General features: G+C 38.4%; 1 protein-coding gene across 7 annotated transcripts in view; it reads left to right on the top strand.

Annotated features, from left to right (window-relative positions):
* CSNK1G1 (casein kinase 1 gamma 1) overlaps positions 1-17,067 on the top strand; it is a 193,129-nt gene that overhangs the window by 57,785 nt on the left and 118,277 nt on the right. The window contains exon 2 of one of the 7 annotated variants that reach the window (XM_082447389.1): positions 5,974-6,022. The exons of the other annotated variants lie outside the window; for them this stretch is intronic. The gene's annotated coding sequence lies outside the window, so the exon portion shown is untranslated. The remainder of the gene's footprint in view (positions 1-5,973; positions 6,023-17,067) is intronic. 7 annotated transcript variants of the gene reach the window in all.

The following is a 17,067-nucleotide window of genomic DNA, read 5'->3' as shown; positions in this document are numbered from 1 at the left end:
TGCATTAGAAGTGTGGAGTCTTAACCACTGGACCACCAGGAAAGTCCCAGGTTATTACAAGATATTGAAAGTAGTTCCCTGTGCTATACAGTAGGTCCTTGTGGTCCTTGTTGTTTATCTGTTTTATATACAGTAGTGTGTCTGTTTATCCCAAACTCCTAAATTATCCCTCCCCCCTCTTTCTCCTTAGGTAACCGTAGTTTGTTTTCTATGTCTGTGAGTCTATTTCTGTGTTGTAAATAAGTTCGTTTGTATCTTTTTTTAGATTCCACATGTGAGTGATATATGATATTTGTCTTCCTCTGTCTGGCTTACTTCACTTAGTATGATAATCTCTAGGTCTAGCCATGCTGGTGCAAGTGGCATTATTTCATTCTTTTTCATGGCTGTGTAATATTCCATTTGTGTGTGTGTGTGTGTGTGTGTGTGTGTGTGTGTGTGTGTGTGTGTACATATATCATGTCTTCTTTATCCATTCATCTGTCGATGGACATTTAGGTTGCTTCCACATCTTGACTGTTGTAAATAGTGCTGCTGTAACAGTGGGGTGTATGTATCTTTTCGAATTAGAGTTTTTGTCTTTTCCAGATATATGCCCAGGAGTAAGATTGGTGGATCACATGGTAACTCTTAGTTTTTTAGGAACCTCCATACTGTTCTCCATAGTGGTGGCACCAATTTACATTCCCACCAACAGTGTAGGCGGGTTCCCTTTTCTCCATACCCTCTCCAACATTTATTATTTGTAGGCTCTTTTTTTTTTTTTTTGGCCACACCACACAGCTTGTGGGATCCTAGTTCCCTGACCAGGGATTGAACTCGGGCCCTCTGCAGTGGTTGGAATTCCTATATTATTTGTAGACTTTTTGATGATGGCAATTCTGACTGGTGTGAGATGATACCTCAGTGTAGTTTTGATTTGCATTTCTCTAATAATTAGTGATATTGAACATCTTTTCATGTGCCTGTTGGCCATCTGTATGTCTTCTTTGGAAAAATGTCTATTTAGGTCTTTCTGTGCCATTTCTTAGCTGTAGTAGTGTTAGGCAAATTAGTTAACATCTCTAAACTTTATTTCTCCCATGCGTAAAGTGAGAATAATAACACCTATCCCATAGGATAGTTGTTAAATATGATAACCCAGGTGAAGTGTCTTGTATAGTACCTAGTATGCAGTAGGCAGTCAAAAGATGCTCTTATTACTGTAAAAAATTCAGAGCTATGAACTAAACCCTAAAGTTATGATAGTTAAAGGTAGCTGTAATTATGGAGCTTTAGAAACCTTTATTTAAAATAGTTGTGAGTCTAGTGCTCCCCAATGTTAATTAATTTTTCATACAAATGGTTAGATAATCTTCTGTGATTTTAGGACTGTAGAGTTTTTCTTGGTCTGAGGTAACCCACCTCAGTAATGTGAGAATAATGTAATGCTAATAGCTGTCAAGTTGTGTGAATTGTCTTTTAGGCTTGAACTCCCCACTTTGACCTCCTCCAGTAAGTGGAATTCCGTTATCTTTCCTTACTGAAAATAATGAAAGATGAAGCTTAAGGCTAAACATATACAATTATAGAATTCAAATAGAAGCCTCTTGTGCTGTGCTGCTTCTGAGTTATATAACGTAACTACAGCCATATCCCAGTGAAGGTAAAATATTATTGAAGACCACTTGAATTTATGTTGTTCCATTACCCTTAAAATAAATACTTGTATTTTATTACAACTTAGCTGTAGAGGATGATTATAGGAAAAAGTGTCCACTGTTCCAGATATCGCAAAAATTGGAAGGCCCAAAGGGGTTTTGTATTAAATTTTGTATTAATCAAGTTCTTATGGTTCAGGTACTTTTATATGTTCAAAAGTTACCCTGCCTAAGACGTTACAGAGCACTGGGCTGTATAAAAATAAAATTTACCTTACACATTAATTCAGCAGCATCCTCTTGACAAAACTCCCGTGTATTTATACATGAAAATGTGGTCATATTTCCTAAAAGAATAAATTTGCAATAATCCTTGCGATAATCTGCATTTGTTGCAAGTTAGCGATGAATGTTAAGAACCACTGAAGAATTTGGATAGGGTTCATTTATAATCTCAGCCTACAACAGTATGCTGTCTTATGGCAACCATACCCATCTCTTCGTGTAGGGTTTGGTAATCAGTATGGTGTTTATAAAAGCACAGTGGTCACGGGCTCTTGAGTGAGGCTGTCAGATATTCTAGCTCCACTGCTTTCTAGTTTTGTGATCTTAGACACCTTACTTGGTTTCCTCATCTGTGAAATGAGGATGATAGTAGAAAATATTACTATCTCATAGGTTGTGGAAGAATTTAATGAATTAATATACATTTGAAGCACTTGAAGAGTGTCTGGCACATAAAGGGCCCAGTAAATTTTAGATGTTATAGTTGTCACTGTTCTGCAGTGTGAAAGATGTGAACTTTTTCGAGTTTTTCATTATGTTCTGTGAAGTGTATGCAGAGAATAATAAAATCTATGGGGAAAGAGTGGCTATATATTAAAAGTACGAGATGGAATCTTCCTTTTGCATTACCATGTAGGCTATAAAATGAGAGAATAAGCAGATAAAGGCCCTTTGAAGGAAAAGAGAGGAGCAAATATAACTTTAAACATTCTAATCAGAAGGGTGAAGTTGCTTATTTGTTTAGCCAGTGATTAACAAACAATTCTTTGAGAGTGGACAAAAGTTGAATAAAAATAGGATAGTATTTGTATATAATGCCATTGCAGATTTTCAACAGCAGTCCTTCAAAGTTACAAATAAATACAGTGGAGCAGTGAAGATTCATTCATGACAAAAGCAAGAAGAAGATAAAAGTGTAATGCATTTTATATTGCTGTGATTAGAGTGGAGCCCTATCTTAAACCTGAGAGTAACTGAGTTTAAGAACTTGATGTATCATGTGAGAGTATAGTACGTGACTGAGATGAAAAAGGCTTAGCTGTTGGCACCTTTGGGAGGAAAAAAAACAAACAAAACAGATTTCTTTGTGGCTACTTGATGCATAAAACTGAGAAAGAGAAATCCAAAATATGGGAACATTCATGTTATAAGCCTTTATGCTCCATCCACGAGAGGAGAAAAACATGTTACAGAAAAATGTTACTACTTAGGGTAATTAAGGTGAGAAAATGGAATAAAAATACAATGAAATGTTACATAAGATCTACTTAGAGCCCAGCAGGCACTCCTGTGAGACCTGTTACTGCCTTATATGGCTTATCAATAAGTTAGGGGAAATACAGGAAGAGAATTCAGGCTTTATGTATAGCATCATTACAACCCCAACTCCCCCTCCTTCTTCCCCATCCTATTGGCTGTTTTTCTTGCTCAAGGGAATTTTAATGATATGATTATTTTATAATGAAAAAACTTTACCAATATTAGTGTTAAGTCTTTGACTAGGTGCTTTGAAATGAAATTTGCAGTGTCCGTGGCCTTAACCTAGCTCAATATCAGAGATAGCTATATGTGTCATCAGACAAGGGACTTACGGTAATTTTATTTGATGTGTCGTAGACTTTTTCCTTTATAAACCCATCTGTTCGTCATATAAATGTTTGCATTATCTAATGTGGAATAACTTTATTTTGAATGCTGCTCATTTCCTTAGAATAATACATTATATTCTTCTCATTTAGATCTGAAATTAAGAAATGGGAATTTTGCCTTGTATAAGAAATGGAAATGAATTAAATTTGTCTAATTAATGATACTATAATATTCTGAATTTCTCTGTTGAAAGCACTGTCGTTATTTCAGCCTCTCACTTTTCATATTTAGTCTTGTTTTTGTTGCTAGAGTGAACAAGGTACTTTTTAGTTAAACATGATACTTTTTTCTTGTTTTGTGAGTTCTCCTTGTTTTAGGCAACATAGATTATTTAAGCTGAAGTCTTTAAAAGCTGTGTTTCATTTTAACAATTTTATACCAGAGGCTACAAACTGGTATCTCACACATTATGGGATATTTTATTGTAATTTCAGTGTTTAGCAACTCATGAAAAATCAGAGCTGGCAACATTGGACCTGTATTCTTATATGGCAAGACTCAGCAGGAGCTGAGAGGTAGCTGTGCTTTAGATGGGATGCCCACTATTCACTTAACCACCATACGCCTTTGCAGTAGTCATCACTCTTTACATTAGATATCCAGTCCAGCATTGCGCTTTCTGCATCAGTGAGTCTGTTTTGTGCCTGTTTCAGTGGAATTATCTTGAGACTCATAAAAAGCCCTGGTCTACTTAGGCCAGGGCTTACAGTTTTGCTGTGTTTGGGGTTTTTTTAAGTCTTTAGACAAACGGTATTTTCCTTTTATGATTTTTATTCATTCAAGGGAAAGGTGTTATATTTTATATATTCCTATAACATGAATACAAGGAGGTAAGCATGATAAATTAAGCTAACTTTGAAAAAAACTTACAATAGTTTAAAATCCAAACAAGTATTGCTTTCTTAAAGTAATCACCTCAAGAGGCCAATTCTAAAAGTGCTACTCAAAACATTTTTGTAAAAAAATGGTGGTATATTTGTTTTAAATATTCTCAGGGATATCAGTTTTTTATCCTTGGAGAGTAGATGTATTTCAGTAATACTTGAAAGGTATATATCAATATAATTTGACAAGAAAATTGAACGTGACAAATTTTATGAAGTAGCAAGAAGTTAGTAAACTCAAAGTCTAATGGGTGACTATCTGGCTAAAACCAGATTTTATCCACCTTCATAGTACATTTGAACATTTGTTCAAAGTAAATAGTTCTCCAGGAAATAAGATATTATAAATATAGGTTTATACCCATTAACCCTCAACCTTAACCATCCCTTCCCCCCCCCAAAAAAAATAGAGTATAGTGAATTAGCAATAACAAAAAATAATACTAAAGCAAAAATAATGTAGAAAACTTCATCAGGGTGATGAAAGCAGATAACAGACCTAATTTAATGCCATAGATTTAAAGGACTGTCTTCCAGAAACAATATATTTTGGATCAGATTGAAAGAAATTCAGCTGAAATTATCCTTTCCAAGAGGATAATACACTATTGTCAGAACCACATGACATTTGAAAACCCTTACTAATATATCACAGGAGGAAGAAAGTTAGGTACATGGTTCATTGTGTCTTAAGGCCACAACAGCAAAGTCATAAAGAAACTATATATATAATTTATTCATATTATTTGTAAAAATATTTATATAAATACATTTTTTCCCTCCTCTCTGATAAAAGCTTTTAATATCACAATTGGCTTACTTCTACATGAAGAAGTCTCCACCAAATTGACATGAACAAGATTTAGAGGTGAGGGCCAAGGCAGGAGAAATAGTCTTATAAGATCTTTTCCTCAGCTGTATAGCAGTTGCTTAAGCCCTAGTTCCCTGTCCATCCCTGTCAGGTAGTGAAATAAATGAACCAATTAGAGAAACTGATAAGTATTTATCAGGTAAACAAACTCAAGAAAAATCAATTGTAGCCACTAATTATAGGCTAAAGATAGATCCATTTTGATATCTCTCAGTTCAAAAATTATTTTTAAAACAGAGATATGCTTTAAATAGATGAATTGTATGGTATGTGAATTACATCTCAATGAAGCTGTTTTACTTTTCTTTTTTTTTGGCCGCACCGCGAGGCTTGCAGGATGTTAGTTTCCCAACCAGGGATTGAACCCAGGCCACGGCAGTGAAAGCTCCAAGTCCTAACCACTGGACCGCCAGGGAATTCTCATCAATGAAGCTGTTAAGAAAAAGAAAACCCAAATCCCATGGAGAAATTTTGCCACAAAAAGAGGGCATAGATATAGTATTAAGTGATGAAGAACATCAGTGTGGGAAATAGAAGAAATTTTAAGTCACTTAAGGGAGGGAGAGTTAGTCTGGCTCCCTAGCAAAAAAATTTGTGGGCATACTTAAAAATCACCACACACTTTTGTTTTTTATTGTTTCAGGAGGACAGTTGTGAGGCCAGTGCACTTTTGACTCAATGGGGCTGAATGGGTGAGTAAGTGAGTGCAGCATCGTTTGGTAAGGGTGGCAGATGGGAGAGAGCGCAGGCTTTGGGCATGTGGCTGGCCTTGACTGTGTGACCTAGTCAGTGAATATGAACTCTGTGAGCTTCAGTTTCCTTGTCTATGGCAAGGAATATTTAAGTCCAGGTTAACTTCACTGAATAGGTCACACAGCACCCAGAGTCAGTCATTTTAAAAATGTAAATGTCTTTTATAAACCTAAATCCCTTTAAATATAAATGTCACTCCCCTCTTTTAAATGCTTAAATGGCTTCTCGTTGCAGTATTGCGACCTATAAAATCTTGAATAATGGACTCCTGCTACCTCTTCACCTGTAATCCCCTGCCTTGCTGGTCTTCTTTTACCAAGAGCCTTTCTCTACAGCCCTTTTCTCTTTCTGGAGGCTCTGTTCCCAGCTCTTGACATGGTTGGCTCCTTCTCATCCTTGAGGACACTATTTAAATGTAGCTTCTAGTAAAGGCCTTAATCACCCTCTTTCTAAACTCTCCCTTTTGACTTCCTATTATCTTCAGCAGGTCTTTGTTTTCTTTGTAACATGGCCCAAATTTGTAGTTTTTTTATTCATGTGATTGTTTGTGATGCCCCCTGTAGACTATAAGCTCTGTGAGCACAAGAACTATATATATGTTGAATTGACTGTTACATCCTCAGTGACTATCGTAGTTTTAGGCAACATAGGAGACACTAAATGTTTGGTTGAATTAAGAACTCCACTTTGAATAAATATATGTGCTTGTACTTTTCCTTTTTGACAACTGGAAATGGTGCAGACTCCTTCAGTAATTGCCATAATTCCTTAAGATTCTTTTATTAGAAATAATATTTTAAAACACATATCTGTGTGTCTTTTTTTTTTTTTTTCTTTTGGCCACGCTGCTCGGCTTGCGGGATCTTAGTTCCCCGATCAGGGATCAAACCCATGTCCCGGCAGTGAAAGCACCAAGCCCTAACCACTGGTCCGCCAGGGAATTCCCTTTTTTTTTTAAGACTTCATTTCTTAGAGCAGTTTTAGGTTCATGGCAAAATTAAGAGGAAGGTACAAAGATTTACCATATACCCCCTGCCTCCACACACGCATAGCCTCCCCCATTATCAATATCCTTCATCAGAGTGGTACCGTTGTTACAATTGAGGAACCTACAATGACACATCATAATTATCCAAAGCCTATAGTTTAAGCCTATAGTTTAAGCATCTGGTGTATTTCAAAATAGTTTATTTTTTCCTTCTCCAGCTGGAAGCACAAGGGGATTTTTTCCGTGCTGTACGTTACATGGATTTGGACAAATGTGTAATGACATGTATCCACTGTTACAGTATCATACAGAGTAGTTTCACTGCCCTGAAAATCATCTGTGCTCCATGTATTCATCCCCTACCCTTCCCCCTGGTAACTACTGATCTTTTTTTTACTGTCTCCATAGTTTTGCCTTTTCCAGAATGTCACATAGTTGGAATCATACAGTATGTAGCATTTTCAGATTAGCTTCTTTCACTGACTAATATGCATTTAAGTTTCTTCTATGTCTTTTTGTAGCTTGATAGCTCATTTCTTTTTAATGTTGAATAATATTCCATTATCTTGAGGTGCCACAGCTTATTTATCCGTTCAACTTCTGAAGGACATTAGAGCCCGCAGCCTATTAGTAATAGTTGTTTTAAATTCCTAGTCTGATAATTCCATCATTCTTGCCATGTCTGGTTCTGGTACTTGCTCTGTCTCTTCAAATTGTGTTTTTTGCCTTTTAGCATGCCTTGTAATTTTTCCTGGATAGCCAGACATGATGTACCTGGTAAAAGAAACTGCTGTAAATAGGCCTTTAGTAATAACGTGGTAAGGTGTAAGGGGAGGGGAAACATTCTGTAGTCGTCTGATTAAGTGTCAGTCTTTTAGTGAGCCTGTTCCTCTGGACTGTGAGCTTCACAAGTGTGTCTCAGTTTTCTTCTCCCTGCTTAGGTGGGGCAGGATGGCTAGAGTGGTTTGGAGTTTGGTATTTCCCTTCTATCATGTAGAAGGCTAGAGGGAGCTGGAGTTGAGTAGTTCCCTTCTCCCAGGTCAGTTAGGCTCTGACAAATACCCCAGCACCTTAGGCTGTGATTAACTATTTTCTCCAGAGGGCAGGTCTCCTTAAAAACAGAGTCCTGGGCTTCCCTAGTGGCGCAGTGGTTAAGAATCTGCCTGCCAATGCAGGGGGCACGGGTTTGAGCCCTGGTCCAGGAAGATCCCACATGCCGTGGAGCAACTAAGCCCATGCGCCACAACTACTGAGCCTGTGCTCTAGAGCCCGCGAGCCACAACTACCAGCCCACGTGCCACAACTACTGAAGCCCTCGCGCCTAGAGCCCATGCTCCACAACGAGAAGCCACCTCAGTAAGAAGCCTGCGCACCGCAACGAAGAGTAGTCCCCGCTCGCTGCAACTAGAGAAGGCCCCCATGCAGCAATGAAGACCCAGACCCAACACAGACAAAAAAATAAAAATATATAAATAAAATAAATAAATTAAAAAATAAATAAAATTAATAACATTAAATTAAAAAAAAAGAGTCCTCTGGAATATTTCAAAATAGTTCATTTTCCCCTCCCCCGGCTGGAAGCTCAAGGGGAATTTTTTTTCTCTGATATTTGCTGTGGGAACCTGGTTGAGCTCTTGGAGGCAAATGTCACAAAATTGTCCCTCCTATGACAGTGTCCCCTGGAACTTTTAACTCTTAGAGATGTCCACACTGAGCCTCCAGAAATTTGTCAGTTACAGTTCAGGTTTTCCTACCCCGGCACTGGTTCCTGCCGAATATTCTGAGTCTTTACTCCAGTAAGCTGTGACTCCCTGTTTTCACCTGTCTCTCTCCAATCTTGGCATCAGTGGTTTGCCCTGTGTTCTCGCCTCTTGGATCCAAGAACTGTTGATTTTTCAGTTCCTTCAGTTTTTTTTACCTGTTAGAGTGGTGACTTCTAAGCTCTTTACATGTGGAACTGGAAATTGTAAGTCCCCTGTATATACTTTTCTTTTCCTTCCTCTCCTCTGCTTTCCTCTCCTTTTCTTTCTTTTATTTTTCTTTACTTTTCTTGTCTTTCCTTTTTCCTTTAAAACCAATTTAAATATTTTTTTCTCCAGTAAAAGATATGGTAAGTTTCAGGAATATCCCTTTTTTTGGTAGAAGGTGAATCAAATGGAGGGAAGTAAATTGGTGTCAAGGCTGAGAATAAAAATGCAGATTTCTGGCTTTAGTCTTCTACTTCACCAACTGTGTATCTATGTTAAATAGGCTGTTTTTGCATGGCTTAGAAAAATACATAGGAACTAAATAGTGATAATGCCAGAGAAGCTCCCAGATGACAATACTTAGAATTGGATTTAAAACAATACCAGTGTCTTGGTCATAAGTTTTTATTTTCTGATGCCGTCATATACCATCTAAGATGGGTAAAAATTTGGGTCATACTTTTCTAATGACCTGTGCCTTTTCTACAATAACACATTGCATATAATTAAGATAGGATATAGTTGTCATGGTACTTGGGATTATTATATTTTTCTTTCTCTTCAGAATGATGTCAGGAATTATCTCTTAGATCAACCTGTTCAATCTGTTCTTTGGTTGAAAACCAAGATTGAGAACTCATTTATTCATTTATGTATTCCTTTATTCATTAAATATTTGAGAACCTACTATGCCAAGCCCTATGAATAAAATGGTGATGACACAGTTCCTACCTTCACAGAGCTACTAGACAAGTGAAGAAGCAGTTACAGTCACTGTGGTTAGTGCTACTTGTGGATGCTAAAAGAGTGTATAAGAGGAGCCCAAAACACAGAATCGAGTCAAAGGAAAAGTTTTCCAGAGAGAGAGGCATTTAAAGTAAAAGCTAAAGAGGAGCATGAGTTAAGTAAGGAGCAGAGATACAAGGCGGGTCCAGGCCAAGGGTCCTTTGGTGAAAATGAAGTGAGTTTGGTGTTCATTAGCACATAACATAAGGGAATGATTAACTGAAATGAAGCTGTAGAGGTAAGCAAGTGCCAGGTCAGGAAGGACTGTAAGCCTTCCCAAAGGGCATTGGGAGGCTATTGAAGACCTTTGAGTTGGAGAATGACATGATCAGACTTGCATTTTTGAAAGTTCCCTCTGGCTACGGTGCTACACGATTGGTATGGAGAGGTAAGGGAGTTGAGAGGAGAAACCTGGAAGCAAGGTCAGTTAAGAGATTGTTTCATCCCTGTGGGAGAATGGTTTCTTTTCCAGAGTGATGCTAATGAAGACTAAGAGAAGCTTATAGATTTGAGTGTTCTTTAAGAGCTAAAATTGACAGTTCCTCTGTGTCTTGTTTAGGTCACTGGGTAGATGGTTAGCTGTAGTGTTCATTGAGGTAAGAACCCAAGAGAAGAAAGTAGGTTGAGGTTTTCTTGGGGACAGAGGGGTGGTGGGAGAAGTGGGAGCCAAGAGAAGATGAGTTCAATTGGGACTATTGAAATGGAGGTGTCTGAATTTTCTATGTTGAGGTAGAAAAATTGAGTGTACATATATCAACTGAAGGAGTATATAGATCTCAACTGCAGGAGAAAGGTGTTAGGGGGAAATACAAATTAAGATTCATCAGCACGTAAATGAACACGTGATAGGGATGCTTAGAACGATACAGCAGTGCCTGGGAACAGCGTCTTTTACATAATGGACACTTACTAAATATTTGTCAAATGACTAGAAGCCATGGGAGTGGTTTTGAGTGAGAAGAGAGAGAGGCTTGGGCCAGTATTGGGAGGAAATGAAGCAGTTTAGGGACAGGCTGAGGAAGAAGGAGCAGTGAGAGACAGGAAAATCTGGAGAGAGTGACAGCATGAATCCAGAGGGGAAAGAATATTTTAAGAGCAAAAGGTTGCCAGTGTCAGGAGAACAAGAAGATAAGGACTGAGAAGTGTTTCTTGGATTTGGTCTCAAGGATGTGGTTACCTGAGGGAGGAGAAAGATGTCAGTGGTTTGGAGGGATGGGATTAAAAACTCTATTGCATAAGTTCAGGAATGAGGAAATAGAAACAGTGAGTGAGGGCAGCTCTTGCAGTTTGGTTGTGAAGGGCCTGTGGGGAGAGAGAGAATGGCTGCCAGACAGGAAATAGTGATCAAGGGATGGGTGTTAGATCTTGTGGGGTTTTTTTTTTTTTAATAAATTTGTTTATTTATTTATTTTTGGCTGTGTTGGGTCTTCGTTGCTGTGCACGGGCTTTCTCTAGTTGCAGCGAGTGGGGGCTACTCTTCGTTGCGGTGCGCGGGCTTCTCCTTGTGGTGGCTTCTCTTGTTGTGGAGCACGGGCTGTAGGCGCGCAGGCTTCAGTAGTTGTGGCACGCGGGCTCAGTAGTTGTGGCGCACGGGCTTAGTAGTTGTGGCTCACAGGCTCTAGAGCGCAGGCTCGGTAGTTGTGGTGCACAGGCTTAGTTGCTCCGCAGCACGTAGGATCTTCCCGGACCAGGGCTCGAACCTGTGTCCCCTTCATTGGCAGGTAGATTCTTAACCACTGCGCCACCAGGGAAGCCCCTCTCCATTTATTTAGATCTTTGATTTATTTCTGCAGTATATTGTACTTTTGAGCATAGAGATTTTGCGCATTTTATAAAACATATTCATAAGTACTTTTAGTTTCTTGATGCTATTTTAGATGGAATTATTATTATTTTATAGACTGTTTTTAGATTTTTAGGAACAGTTTTAGGTTTACAGAAAAATTGAACAGAAAGTACAGAGAATTTCTATATACTCCCTCACAACAACCCCCTCTCCCACTTTTCCTGTTAATAAGTATTTCTCCCTTGCATTAGTGTGATACACATACAACTTTTACACTTGATTAGTCAATATTGATATATTTTTATTAACTAAAATCCATAGTTTACATTAGGGTCTAATCCTTGTGTTGTGTATTAATATGGGTTTTGACAACGACATAATGACATGTATCTATCATTACAGTATCATACAGAGTATTTTTACTGCACTGAAAATCCTCTGTGCTTCACCTGTTCATCCCTCCATCCCATTAATCCTTGACAACTACTGATTTTTTTTAAAGTCTCCATAGTTTTTCCTTTTCCAGAATGTCATAGTTGGAATGTATGTAGCCTTTTCAGATGGGCTTCCTTCACTTAGCAATATGCATTTAAGTTTCCTCTATGTCCTTTTGTGGTTTGATACCTCATTTCTTTTTTTTTTTTTAATAAATTTATTTTATTTATTTATTTTTGGCTGTGTTGGGTCTTCGTTGCTATGTGCGGGCTTTCTCTAGTTGTGGTGAGCAGGAGCTACTCTTAGTTGCAGTGTGTGGGCTTCTCATTGCGGTGGCTTCTCTTGTTGTGGAGCACGGGCTCTAGGTACACGGACTTCGGTAGTTGTGGCACGCGGGCTCAGTAGTTGTGGTGCACGGTCTTAGTTGCTCTGCAGCATGTGGGATCTTCCTGGACCAGGGCTTGAACCCGTGTCCCCTGGATTGGCAGGCGGATTCTTAACCACTGCGCCACCAGGAAGCCCCTCATTTCTTTCTATCACTGAATAACATTCCATTTCATGGTTATACCACAGTCTGTTTATCCATTCAGCTATTGAAGGACATCTTGATTGCTTCCAGTTTTCGGAGATTTCAAATAAAGCTGTTGTAAACATTCACGTGAAGGTTTTTGTATGGATTTAAGTTGTCAGCTCATTTGAATAAAGACCTAGGATTGCCGGATCATATAGTAAGGGTATGTTTAGTTTTGTAAGAAGCTGCCAAACTATCTTCCAAAGTGGCTATACCATTTTGCATTCCCACCAGCAGTGGAATCCTCAGCAGCGTTTGGTGTTGTCAGTGTTTTGGGCTTCCATCATTCTAATAGGTGTGTAGTGATATCTCATTTTAATTTGCTATGAGATAATTCCGTAATGGTGTATGATGTTGAGCATTTTTTCATATGCTCATTTGTGATCTGTGTATCTTTGGGGTAGTAACTGTTAATCATTTGCCCATTTTTGAATTGGGTTGTTTCTTATTGTTCAGTTTTAAGAGTTTTTTGTGTATTTTGGATAATAGTCCTTTTTCAGATATGCGTTTTGTGAATATTTCTCCCAGTCTGTAGCTTGTCTTTTCATTCTCTAAACAGTGACTTTGCAGAGCAGAAGTTTTTAATTTTTATTAAGTCCAACTTATCAGTCTTCTTTTTCATGGATTGCACTTTTAGTGGTGTATCTAAGAAATCATTGCCAAACCCAAGGTAACTTAGATATTCTTCTGTAGTATCTTCTAGTAGTTTTATAGTTTTGTGTTTGGATCTGTGATTCATTTTGAGTTAATTTTTGTGACAGGTGTAAGATCTGTGTCTAGATTCACTTCTTTGCATGTAGTATCCATTTGTTGAATGCACGTAGCACTATTTGTTGAAAAGATAGTCCTGCACTGAATTGCCTTTGCTCCTTTGTCAAAGATCAGTTTGACTGTTTGTCTTTTTTTTTTTTTTTTTGGCTGATACCACACTGATTATTGATTATTATAGCTTTATAATAAGTCTTGAAATTGAGTAGTGTCTGTTGTTTTACTTTGTTCTTCTCTTTAAATAGTATGTTGGCTATCCTGGGTCTTTTACCTTTCCATATAAACATTAGAATCAATTTGTCGATGCTCACAAAATAACTGGCTGAGAGTATGTTTTTAAAATGGTAGTAAAATTTTTTTCTAAGTGGGGAGATGTGAAAAATTGTGAGGTACTGAAGGACTGAAAATTGTCAGATGGGCTTGGCCTTGGTTTCACTCCGAGATGGTAACATAGGAGGCTCCTGAACTTACCTCCTCCCACGAACACACCAAATCTTACAGCTGTGGACAGAAGAATTCCCTCTGAAAGGAATCCAGAAACTAGATGAGTAACTCCTGCACATTGGGTGAATGAGGAAAAAACCCACGTCAAAATGGATAGGAAAAACTGAGACATACTCTTTCCATAAAACCCATCCCCAGCACAGTGACACACAATCAGGAGAGAACTTACAGCTCCCAGCTTCTGAGGAGTGAAGGGTTTGGACCCAACATGTAGCACCCCAACATTTAAGTCTTCCACCGGAGAGATGGGTCCCCAAAACAGTTCTGAAAGCCAGTGGGGCTTGTATCTGTGGGACCCTGAAGAGTATAGCAGACAGAGAAATTGTTCTTAACAGGTCCTTACCATGGTTATCCCCCCAGAATTAAGTGCAGAGGCAGAAGACAGAAATGCTCATCTCCCAGTCTTTCCCTGAAAGAGGATTATTTGCGTACTCTAAAAGCTGCTGCATAAGGGTCAAGCTTCTAATTTAGCACTCATCTAGGGACGGACCACAGTTCTCCATGGAGACCTGAGAGGCTGGCGGGTACCACTTCCACATTCTCCTTCTGGTCCACTCCATGTCACTGGTGTCTCTCTGGCATGAGCTGTACACTCATCTGGTGCCCTGGCTTTTGTGGCTGCCTCTTAGAGGATGCACCTCTTGATCTCTTGCATTCACGGGTCCCAGGGAACTGTAACAAAGAAACAGTTCTTACCTAACTATCCCCCCAGAGCTTAGTTCAGAGGGAGCAGACTAAAAAGCCCAGTCCCCAGTCTCTCCCTGAAAGATCTACTTGTGTACTTTAAAAGCTGCTACTGAGGGTCCAGCTTCTAGTCAGCCTGCATTTAGGTGCTGACTGAGATCCCCTCTTAGGGACACTGGCACGTCTCGGCACACCCTCAACTAGTAGGAACCAGAGACCAAAGAAGGTGGCTTGGACAATCACAAAGATTTGAGAGACAACTAGGGGATAGGGCCTGGTTGAACAATAAGGTTCATCTCCTACAGGAGACTGCTCCATTGATATTGGGAAAGGTTTCTGTTTTACCTAATAATGCTGTGAAACCAACACGGAGAGTCAAGGAAACAGAGGAATATTTGCCAAACAAAAGAACAAGATAAAACTCCAGAAACAGACCTGAATGAAATACAGATAAGTGATTTACCTGATAAAGAGTTGGAAATAATGGTCATAAAGCTACATGCTCAGCAAGTTCAGGAGTCCTTTAGAATTGAAGGAGAGAGAGAGTTTTCCAGACAAGCAGAAACTTAAAGGATTTCATCACCAATAGACTAGCCTTAGAAGAAATGTTAAAGCAACTGCTTCAAGCTGAAATTAAAAGATGCTAATTAGTAACAGGAAAACATATGGAAGTATAAATCTCATTGGTAACAGTAAATATGTATTTAAATCAGAATACTCTAATGTTGTAATGGTGAGTAAATCTCTTATAAATCTAGTATGAAGGTTAAAAAAGAAAAGTAGGGGCTTCCCTGGTGGCGCAGTGGTTAAGAATCTGCCTGCCAATGCAGGGGACATGGGTTCGAACCCTGGTCTGGGAAGATCCCACATGCCACGGAGCAACTAAGCCTGTGTGCCACAACTACTGAGCCTGCGCTCCAGAGCCCGTGAGCCACAACTCCTGAAGCTCGGGCCCATAGAGCCCATGCTCTGCAACAAGAGAAGCCACCGCAATGAGAAGCCCGTGCACCGCAACGAAGAGTAGCCCCTGCTCACCACAACTAGAGAAAGCCCGCACGCAGCAACAGAGACCCAATGCAGCCAAAAATAAATAAGTTTTTTTAAAAAAGGAAAAGTAGTGAAAATAGCTGTACAGTAATTTGGTAATGAATACACAAGGGAAAGAGATGTAAATTGTGGTATCAAAAACATAAAAATTGAAAGGGGAGGTGAGTAAAAATATAGAGTTTTAGTATGCATTTTAACTTAAGTTGTTATCAGCTTAAAAGACTGCTAGAAATATAAAATGCTTTATATAAGCCTTATTGCTACCACAAGGCTAAAACCTATAATAGAAACACAGAGAGGTAAAGAGAATGAGAAAGGAATAAAGGAATTACAAAATATCCAGAAAACAATTAACGAAAGGGTAGTAGTAAGTCCATACCTATCAGTAGTTACTTTAAATATAAATGGACTAAATTCTCCAGTCAAAAGACACAGAGTGGCTTAATGGATTAAAAAAACAAGGATCCAACTATGTGCTGCCTTCAAGAGATACTTCTTCTTTTAAGACACACACAGATTGAAAGTGAAGAGATGGAAAAAGATATTCAATGCAAATGGAAACCAAAGAAAACAGTGGTATCTATGCTTATATCAGACAAAACAGACTTTAAGACAAAGTCTGTAATAAGAGACAAGGCCATTATATAATGATAATGTTGTCAATCCAACAGGAGGTAACTTTTATAAATGTGCACCCAACATAAGAGCTCCTAAATATACAAAGTACAGGCATTCCTTGTTTTATTGTACTTCACTTCATTGTGCTTCACAAATACTGTTTTTTTGTTTTGTTTTGTTTTGTTTTTACAAATTGAAGGTTTGTGGCAACCCTGTGTCGAGCAGGTATACAGGTGCCATTTTTCCAAGAGCATTACTTTTAAATTAAGGTATATGCATTGTGTGTGGGTGTGTATTATTTTTTATTTTTAACCTAATGCTATTGCATACTTAGTAGCCTACAGTGTAGTGTAAACATAACTTTTATAGGCACTGGGAAATCAAAAAATTTGTGTGACTTGCTTTATTGCAATATTTACTCAATTGTGTTGATCTGGAACTGAACCTACAGTATCTCCAAGTCAATGCCTATAAGTATTAACAGACCTGAAGGGAAAAATGGACAGCAGCACAATAATAGTAGGGGACTTCAGTACTCCCACTTTCAACAATGGATAGATCGTCCAGACAGAAAATCAGTAAGGAAACATTGGACTTAAAGTACACATTAGATCAGATAGACTTAATGGACATTAACACAACATTCCATCCAACAACAGCAGAATACGCATTCTTATTAATTGTACATGGAACATTCTCCAGGATAGATCATATGTTCAGCCACAGAACAAACGTTAATAAATTTAAGAAGATTGAAATCATATTAAGCATCTTTTCTGACCACAATGTATGAAACTAGAAATCAAGTACAAGAAGACAACTGGAAAATT

The sequence above is a fragment of the Balaenoptera physalus genome (assembly GCF_965194825.1).
Source record: "Balaenoptera physalus genome assembly, chromosome: 2".
Taxonomy (NCBI): Eukaryota; Metazoa; Chordata; class Mammalia; order Artiodactyla; family Balaenopteridae; genus Balaenoptera; species Balaenoptera physalus.
The sequence above is the reverse complement of the archived record's forward strand: the minus strand, read 5'-3'. Positions and strand labels throughout refer to the sequence as shown.